The 9,679-nt window shown below is 38.6% G+C and overlaps 1 non-coding gene across 1 annotated transcript; it reads left to right on the top strand.

Annotated features, from left to right (window-relative positions):
- Positions 1–7,749: 7,749 nt before the first annotated feature.
- On the top strand, positions 7,750–7,855 carry LOC148574216 (small nucleolar RNA R71). Its single transcript, XR_015906458.1, has one exon. It is a non-coding gene; the product is annotated as a small nucleolar RNA R71 (small nucleolar RNA).
- The last annotated feature ends 1,824 nt before the right edge of the window (positions 7,856–9,679 follow it).

Here is a 9,679-nt window from a genome sequence, read left to right as displayed (position 1 = left end):
CAAAAATAAAAGGATTATATGTCAGGTATCCCATTAAATCCAGATAATTAAAATTTAGGAGAATGTGTTTTCAAGCTATTGTTCAAGTAAAGAGCTTTTCCAAGTTATACAAGAACTCACATAAAAAGAGGGTCATACTTCCGTTCCACCCAAATTCATAAGATAAAGAGCGAAAACAATTCTTAAATTATGAATCCATAGATGAATTAAAATAAAAAAAGCAATAAAACCAATCCATACAAATAGACAGAGCTCCTAACCTTAACAATGGAGGTTTAGTTGCTCATAGTTTAGAATAGAAAACTAGGATTACGGAATGTAAATTGGTATAGAATTCGAAGTCTCCGGGGCTTCTCCCAAAAGAGAGGTTTCTTCTCCATTTTATATCTAATCCTAATAAATTTAAAATCTAATTATCTAAAACTAAAATAATATCTTTTCCTAAAAAAATAAGATTTGAATTTAAATTCGAATTAATCAAATAATCAGCAAATCTTCAATGGATGGATGGGGACCACTTGTTTTGTCCATTCTTCAGCTTCTAATCTGTGTTTTCTGGGCTGGAAACTGGGTCAAAACAGCCCAGAAATCGCCCCCAGCGTTTTTCTGTGTTTTCTGCACGTGGCGCATGTCACGCATATGCGTCAGTCATGCGTACGCGTCGATGGTCTTCTTAGTGTGTCACGCGTACGCGTCAGGTATGTACACGCGTTGCTGAGCAAATCTACAAATCACACGTACGCGTCAGCCACGTGAACGCGTCGCCATGGAAAGCTCCAAATCACGCGCACGCGTCAGTCACGCGTACGCGTCGCTCCTCGCTGCCATCTCCTTTAATTCTTGTGCTGCAGAAACTCCATCAAATCCAGCCGAATGCTACCTAAAATAAACAGATTTGCACAAAACTCAAAGTAGCATCCATAGTGGCTAAAAGATAATTAATTCTTTATTAAACTCAACAATTTAAATGCAAATTCACTAGGAAAAGATAGGAAAGATGCTCACGCATCACAACACCAAACTTGAATTGTTGCTTGTCCTCAAGCAACCAAAATAATATAGTCTTAGAATGTGAATTTGCATCAGAATGAGAGTTCGATTAAGCTCATGTCTCTTCTTATAGTGGGGTTTACAACTGCAATCCTGAATAGTTTTGGCATCTCACTCTCCTTTGAATTAGAAGAATGTTACTATCATTTGGAATTAGAATTCAGATAATATTATGAATTCTCTGATCTTTTGTAATTCAATTTAACCCTTGAACACATCTATTTTTCTTTTCTTTGGTGCTTTGCACCTTGAGCCTAGCCGTGACATTAAACGTTTTGTCTCAAGTTTTACTTGACACAGAAACACCACAAGCACTTAACTGGGGAACTCTTTTGAAGTTCTGATTTTTCTTTCAGCTACTCCCAGACAGTGGTGCTCAAAGCCTTTGGCATACTCTTCTAATTGCAGTTGATCTCGACTCTAAATATTTTGTCTCAAGGATTACTTGACACAAGAACACCACAAGCATGTAACTAGGGAAACAACTCTTTGAGCTTTTAATCATGTCTGACCTTCCTAGTTATTGATGCTCAGAGCCTTGGGCCTGGTTTTTTTTTTCAGTGCTGTTTCTTTTGCTTCAAGGATTAAACTTTTTACTTATTTTAGAGAAGTCATAATAATTCTCTAAATCCCTGTTCCTAGTACATCAACATTCTTTGATTCAAATTTAAATATGCACTGTTCATGTCATGCATTCAGAAGCATAGAAAGTACCACCACATCTAAGTAAATAAAACTATTCTTCAATATAAACTCACTTTCTCATGCAATACATCACTTTTGTATTTTTTTATTTGAATTCAAGCTCAGTGAGTAACACATGAGACATCTTTTCGGAACTAAAGCAATTAAGAGAAAACTAAACTAGACCTAGGATTCTAACTAATAAAGGATCATGCAAAAAAATAAAGAAAAATAGCAGAAAACCGGAACATAATATGATAAAAGCGGGAAGGAATATAGAATGAAAGGAACTCAACCATCTTAGTTATCCTAGCGGTCGTTTTATTCTTCAGGTTGTGCTCCTCCTATGAAGATGATTCGCCTCCCTTTGGTGCCATAAGAATAAACAGAAAACTTCTAAGCGAAGCGTCAACACCAAACTTAAAGGTTTGCTTGTCCTCAAGCAAAGAAGAACTGAAAACAGGAAGAAACAACTATTATGATGAAAGAAGAATAAAAGGATAAAAGAATAAGAGAGAATTAGGATTGGGAGAGAGAGAAAGAAAATCAAAACTGGGCGGCGAACTAGTGTATTTGTGCGGTGAAGGCGACGCGTACGCGTACAGCACGCTTACGCGTGGGTCGCGAATTTTCCTTACTGACGCGTGAGCGTCAGGCACGTGTCCGCGTACCCATGATTTGTGCGATTCGTGCGAAGCCAGCCACGCACACACAAAACTCTATTCACGTGGCTTGGGAACCAATAATTTCATCCGACACGTGCACGTCATGCACGCGCACGCGTGGATGGCCAATTGTTCAGATAATGCGCACGCATCAGGGACGAGTACGCGTGAACCAGTTTTTTTTTTTTTTTTTGCTTCTAGCACACTTCCAGTCCCAAGCTAGCACAACTCTCTGCCCAAACACTTATTTACGTCGATTTTTAAGGTCACGCATATGCGTCTATGACGCGTACGCGTGGAATGCCAAAATCACGAATGACGCGCACGTGTGGGGTACGCGTACGCGTGGGCTTGTTTATGCGAAAGGCATCATTCCTGCACCACTCCCGCGCAACTCTCTGGTCTTTTTTATTTTTCACGCACACCCATCTGACGCGTACGCGTCGGGTGCTCTCTCTCTCTTTTTTTTTAATTTATCCGTCCCCTGTTCTAAGATAGCTGCATGATCTGAAAAACAGTAAAAACTTAGTAATAATTAAATAAGTGAGAAAACTACTACTACAAAAAATAGCTAAGGATACGAATTTATCGGGTTGCCTCCCGACAAGTGCTTCTTCAACGTCACTAGCTTGACAGTCAGTTCTGCAAATTCAGCAGATGAGCGGATCTCTGGCGATCGATCTCGCCTCCAAGATAGTGCGTCAACCTCTGGCCATTGACTGTAAATTTTCTGTCAGAATTCTCTTCTTGTATTTTCACATAACCATAAGGTGAAGCTCTGGTAACCAGAAACGATCCTGACCACCGGGATTTCAGCTTCCCAGGAAAGAGTTTGAGCCTTGAATTATACAGAAGCACTCTCTGTCCTGGCTCAAAGACTCTGATGGCAATCTTCTTGTCATGCAATAACTTGGTCCTCTCCTTATAGAGATTGGCATTCTCATAGGCTGAATATCTAAATTCATCAAGCTCATTCAACTGAAGCATTCGCTTGATTCCTGCAGCTTCTGAATCAAGATTCAGATACCGGATTGCCCAGTAAGCTTTATGCTCTAACTCAACTGGCAAGTGACAGGCTTTGCCATAGACCAACTGATAGGGGGACAAGCCAATAGAAGTCTTGTAAGTTGTCCGATATGCCCAGAGAGCATCATCAATCTTCCTAGATCAGTCCTTTTTTGAAATACTGATGGTCTTCTCTAAAATCCTCTTAAGTTCCCTGTTGGAAACATAAACTGTCCACTTGTCTGAGGGTGATAGGGGGTTGCCACTTTATGACGGACTACATATCTATGCAGAAGAGAGTCCAGTTGTCTGTTACAGAAGTGACTTCCTCCATCACTACTGAATGTCCTTGGGACACCAATCCGGCTAAAGATATACCTCTGAAGAAAGCTCATTACCACCTTGGCATCATTGATGGGTAGAGCCACAGCTTCCACCCACTTGGACACATAATCAACTGCCACTAGGATATAGTTGTTTGAATGTGAGGGTGGAAAAGGTCCCATGAAATCAATACCCCACACATCAAACAACTCAACCTCAAAAATCCCCTGCTGTGGCATTTCATGGTTGGCAGGGAGATTCGTGGCTTTTGCACATCTGTCACAGTGCTTCACAAATTCTCTTGAATCTCTGAAGAGAGTAGGCCAGTAAAACCCGCTCTGAAGGACCTTTGTAGCTGTCTTTTCACCACCAAAGTGGCCTCCATAATCAGAACCATGACAATGCTAAGGAATATACTGTGTTTCTTTATCTGGGACACATCTCCAAATGATATCATCTGAATACCTTTTAAAAAGGCATGGTTCCTCCTAAATGTAGTACTTTGCATCAGTCAATAGCTTCTTTACTTGTTGTCTGCTGTACTCTCTTGGAATAAAATTCATGGCCTTATAATTTGCAATGTCTGCAAATCATGGAGCCTACTAAATGAGGAACAATTACTCATCTGGAAACATCTCAGTCACAGCTGTGGGTGGTTGTATTCCTGCTTCAGGCTCAATTCTGGATAGATTGTCAGCTACTTGATTTTCTGACCCTTTCCTTTCTTTTATCTCAATATCAAACTCTTGAAGGAGCAACACCCATCTGATTAATCTTGGTTTAGGATCCTGTTTGGTTAGAAGGTACTTCAAAGCAGCATGATCAGTATAAACAATAACCTTAGAACCAAGTAAATAGGACCTAAACTTATCAATAGCATACACAATAGCTAATAATTCCTTTTCTGTAGTTGTGTAATTCTTTTGGGCATCATTGAGCACACGACTGGCATAGTAAATGACATGTACAAGCTTACCATGCCTCTGTCCTAAAACAGCTCCTATAGCAAAATCACTAGCATCACACATTAATTCAAATGGTAAATCCCAGTCAGGGGGAGCTATAATGGGAGCAGAGGTAAGGTTTTCTTTCAGAGTTTCAAAAGCTTGCAGGTAATCAGAATCAAAGACAAAAGGAACATCAGCAACTAACAGGTTGCTTAAAGGTTTAGCAATTTTTGAAAAATCCTTTATAAATCTTCTATAAAATCCTGCATGACCTAAGAAACTCCTGACTGCCTTAACATTAGTCGGTGGTGGTAATTTTTCAATTACTTCCACCTTTTCTCTATCAACTTCAATTCCCTTACTTGAAATCTGGTGTCCAAGAACAATACCTGCTGTAACCATAAAGTAGCATTTTTCCAATTTAAAACAAGGTTTGATTCTTGGCACCGTTTCAAGATAAGAGATAAATGCTTAAGGCAGGATTCAAAAGAATTACCAAAGATAGAAAAGTCATCCATAAATATCTCAATAAACTTTTCAACTATATCAGAAAAAATTGAAAGCATACACCTCTGAAAAGTTGCTGGAGCATTGCAAAGTCCAAAAGGCATTCTTCTATAGGCAAATACTCCAAAGGGGCATGTGAATTCTATCTTCTCTTGATCTTGAGGGTCCACTGCAATTTGGTTATATCCAGAATAGCCATCTAGAACGCAATAAAATGCATAACTAGCTAACCTCTCAAGCATCTGATCAATGAAAGGCAGGGGGAAGTGATCCTTCCTTGTAGCAGTGTTGAGCCTCCTTAGTCTATACACATTCTCCATCCTGTTATTGTTCTTGTAGGAATAAGCTCATTCTCTTCATTCTTGATCATTGTCATCCTTCCTTTCTTGAGAACTACCTGCACATGACTTACCCAAGGACTGTCAGAAATAGGGTAAATAATACATGCTTCCCATAGTTTCATTACCTCTTTTTGGACTACCTCTTTAATAGTTGGATTAAGTCTCCTTTGTGGTTGCACAACTGGTTTAGCATCATCTTCAAGGAGGATCTTGTGCATGCACTTAGTTGGACTAATCCCTTTCAAGTCACTAATGGTTCACCCAAGAGCTGTTTTATGGCTCCTGAGCACTGAAATAAGTGCCTCTTCCTCTTCAGGCTTCAGGGAAGAGCTAATAATTACTGGATAGGAATCATTTTCACCCAAGAATACATATTTCAGAGAATGAGGTAAAGGTTTGAGCTCAAGCTTGGGGGCTTCCTCCTCTGCTTTAGGCGTGTGATCTAGTGCCTTCTGGGGTGGTGAATCATCAACTTCAACTAATTCATACTCAAAAATAGGATCCAAAATGTCATTAAGTACCTCAGCTTCCAGTACTTCTTGAACAAGTGGTTCAACAACATCAATTCTCATACACCCTTCAGAATCATTAGGGTGCTTGAGAGCTTCAAAAACATTAAGGACCACCTGTTCTTCATTGACCCTCAGGGTTAATTCACCCTTTTGCACATCAATCAGAGCTCTACCTATAGCTAAAAAGGGTCTACCAAGAATAATAGAGGATTTTACATCCTCTTCCATGTCTAATATAACAAAATCAGCAGGAAAAATAAATGGTCCTACTTTCACAAGTAAATCCTCAACAACACCCACAGGTAATTTAATAGAAAGATCAGCCAGTTGAAGAGAAATATGAGTGGGTTTTACCTCCTCAATTTAAAGCTTTTTCATCACTGAAAGTGGCATGAGATTGATGCTAGCTCCAAGATCACATAAAGCTCTCTGAATGGTGACATCTCCAATGGTGCAAGGAATCACAAAGCTCCCTGGATCTTGCGTTTTCTCAGGAAGTTTATGTTGAATAATGGCACTACATTCCTTGGTTAACACCACGATTTTTTGCTCCCTCCAATTCCTCTTATTAGTCAACAATTCTTTCATAAATTTAGCATAAAGGGGCATCTGCTCAAGAGCCTCTACAAAAGGAATGTTGATCTGTAGCTTCTTGAAGACATCTAAAAATTTAGAGAACTGTTTTTCTTTCGACGCCTTCTGAAGTCTCTAAGGATATGGAATTTTTGGCTTGTATTCAGGAGCCTTTGGCACTGTAGGATATGTGTCAAGAGAGTCAGTGAATGGGTTGTCTGCACGCTTAGGAGGGGCTTGCTCCACTTCTTCCTTTTTCTCCTCTGAAGCTTTCTTTTCAACTAGCTCTTCATTAGCCCTTGTCTCAGAACCAGCTGTTTTACCACTTCTCAATTGAATAGCCTTGCAATCTTCTCTTGGGTTCACCACTGTATCACCTGGAAATGTACTTACAGACCTCTCAGGTATTTGCTTGCTCAGTTGGCCCATTTGCACCTCTAGGTTTCTAATGGAGGCTTTGGTTTCCTGCAAAAAACTCCTCATCATCTCCCAATTAGAATCTTCTTGGGACTTAGAGTTTTCCTGCTGAGGTGGTTATTGCTGCTGAGACTGAAATTGGCAGTTATTATAATTGTTCTTTTGGAAACCACCCTGAGAACTATTCTTGAAGTTCTGAGGTCTCTGAGGTTGGTGTCTCCATCCAAAATTTGGGTGATTCCTCCACCCCTGATTGTATGTCTTAGAATATGGATCATTGTTGGGATTCCTAGGACCACTTCTTATGTATTTGACCTGTTCAGAAGAGGGTTGAGCATAATCATAATTATCATTTTGCACAAAATTACCTGCCATGTCATAAGAGACTTCCTGTGGTGGATTTTGGGTGTTGATAGCTGAGACTTACATGCCACCCATCTGTTGAGTAAGTAGATTAATTTGCTGAGACATAAGCTTGTTCTGAGCAAGAAGAGCATTAACAGCTTCCACTTCCAACACGCCTCTCTTCTGAGAGGTCTCAGAGTTCACAGGATTCCTGTTAGATGAGTATAAATATTGGTTGCTAGCAACCAATTCAATAAGCTCAATAGTCTCCTCTGGTGTCTTCTTCTTGTGCAATGAACCACCTGTAGAGGTATCTAAGCTCATCTTGGACATCTCACCCAAACCTTCATAAAAGATATCTAGTTGGGTCCATTTGGAGAACATGTCCGGAGGGCATTGCCTAGTTAGTAGCTTGTATCTCTCCCAAGCTTCATAAAGAGTTTCACCCTCCTTCTGCCTGAAAGTCTAAACTTCCAACCTAAGCTTAGTCAGCTTCTTTGGTGGGAAAAAATTAGTAAGAAACTCTGTAACAACCTTTTCCCAAGTATTCAGACTCTCCTTTGGTTAAGAATCTAGCCATAGTTTTGCTTTATCCCTCAGAGCAAACAGGAAGAGCATGAGTCTGTACACCTCTGGGTTCACTCCATTTGTCTTTACAGTATCACAAATTTGCAGAAAATCATATATAAACTGATTTGGATCTTCATGAGAAAGTCCATGGTATTGGCAGTTTTGTTGTACCAGGGTGACCAGTTGTGGCTTCACCTCAAATTTGTTTGCAGCTATAGGAGGCACCACAATACTTTTTCCATAAAGATCCGCAGTAGGAGCAGAATAAGAGCCAAGCACTCTCCTTTGTTGATCATCCCTATTCGGATTTGCCACATTGGCATTAATAGCATTATTATTATCCATAGTGGACTATGCAGCCTTGTAAAGTCTTGCTTATTTTAAACGTCGCCTGAGAGTTCTTTCAGGTTCAGGATCAAAGTCTAAGAGATGTTCTTTGTCTCTGTTCATGCGCATAAACAAACAGAAGACAAGAAAAGATGGGATTCTCTACGTCAGAGTGCAGAGAAGTCCTAGTGAGGTATCCTGTGTAAAATAATAAAATAAAAATACTAAATAAAATAAATAAATAAATTTTGAAAATTATAGGTAGAATTAAGACAGAGAAATTCAAAATTAACTAAGAAAAATAAACAGGAAAAATTAAAATAAAAATAAATAGAGGACACAAAACTTAAATTCAGAAATTAAGGAAAAATATTAGTGCTATTTATTAAAAAAAATTTCGAAAATATTAAGCAAAAATTAAATAAAATTAAAACTAAAATGCCTAATCTAAGCAATCAAATAACTAATAGTTGTTAATCACTATCAATCCCTGACAACGGGGCCAAAAACTTGGTGCGGAATTTCTAACCACAAATTAACCGGCAAGTGTACCGGGTCGTACCAAGTAATACCTCAGGTGAGTGAGGGTCGATCCCATGAGGATAGATGGATCAAGCAACAATGATTGAGTGATTGGCTTAGTCAGGCAAACAGAAAGTAATGTTGGGCAATATAAAAGATATTAAACAATATAAAGAATATTGAAGAAGGGCAAGTAAATACTTTGGGAAGAAAATATGGAGAAGATAGTTAAGGTTTCAGAGTTATCTATTTCTCCGGATTAAATTTTCTTACTAACTATTTTAATCATGTAGGATTTAATTTATGGCAAACTATATGTGACTAGACCCTAATTCCTTAGACCTTTCTAGTCTGCTCTAAAATTCATCAATAGCCAATTCCTTGGTCAATTAATTCTAATTAGAGGGTGATGATCAAATTCCAGTTTATATGCCACAAAAACTCTAATTACCCAAAAATAAAAGGATTATATGTCACGTATCCCGTTAAATCCAGATAATTAAAATTTAGGACAATGTGTTTTCAAGCTATTGTTCAAGTAAAGAGCTTTTCCAAGTTATACAAGAACTCAAATAGAAAGAGGGTCATACTTCCGTTCCACCCAAATTCATAAGATAAAGAGCGAAAACAATTCTTAAATTATAAATCCATAAATGAATTAAAATAGGAAAAGCAATAAAATCAATCCATACAAATAGACAGAGCTCCTAACCTTAACAATGGAGGTTTAGTTGCTCATGGTTCAGAGTAGAAAACTAGGATTACAGAATATAAATTTATATAGAATTGGAAGTTTCCGGGGCCTCTCCCAAAAGAGAGGTTTCTTCTCCATTTTATATCTAATCCTAAGAAATCTAATTATCTAAAACTAAAATAATATCTTTTTTCCT

The sequence above is a fragment of the Arachis ipaensis genome, chromosome B2, assembly GCF_059453495.1.
Source record: "Arachis ipaensis isolate K30076 ecotype BB chromosome B2, ASM5945349v1, whole genome shotgun sequence".
In the NCBI taxonomy this organism is placed as follows: Eukaryota; Viridiplantae; Streptophyta; class Magnoliopsida; order Fabales; family Fabaceae; genus Arachis; species Arachis ipaensis.
Note: the sequence above shows the minus strand (reverse complement) of the source record. Positions and strands in the feature narration are given on the sequence as shown.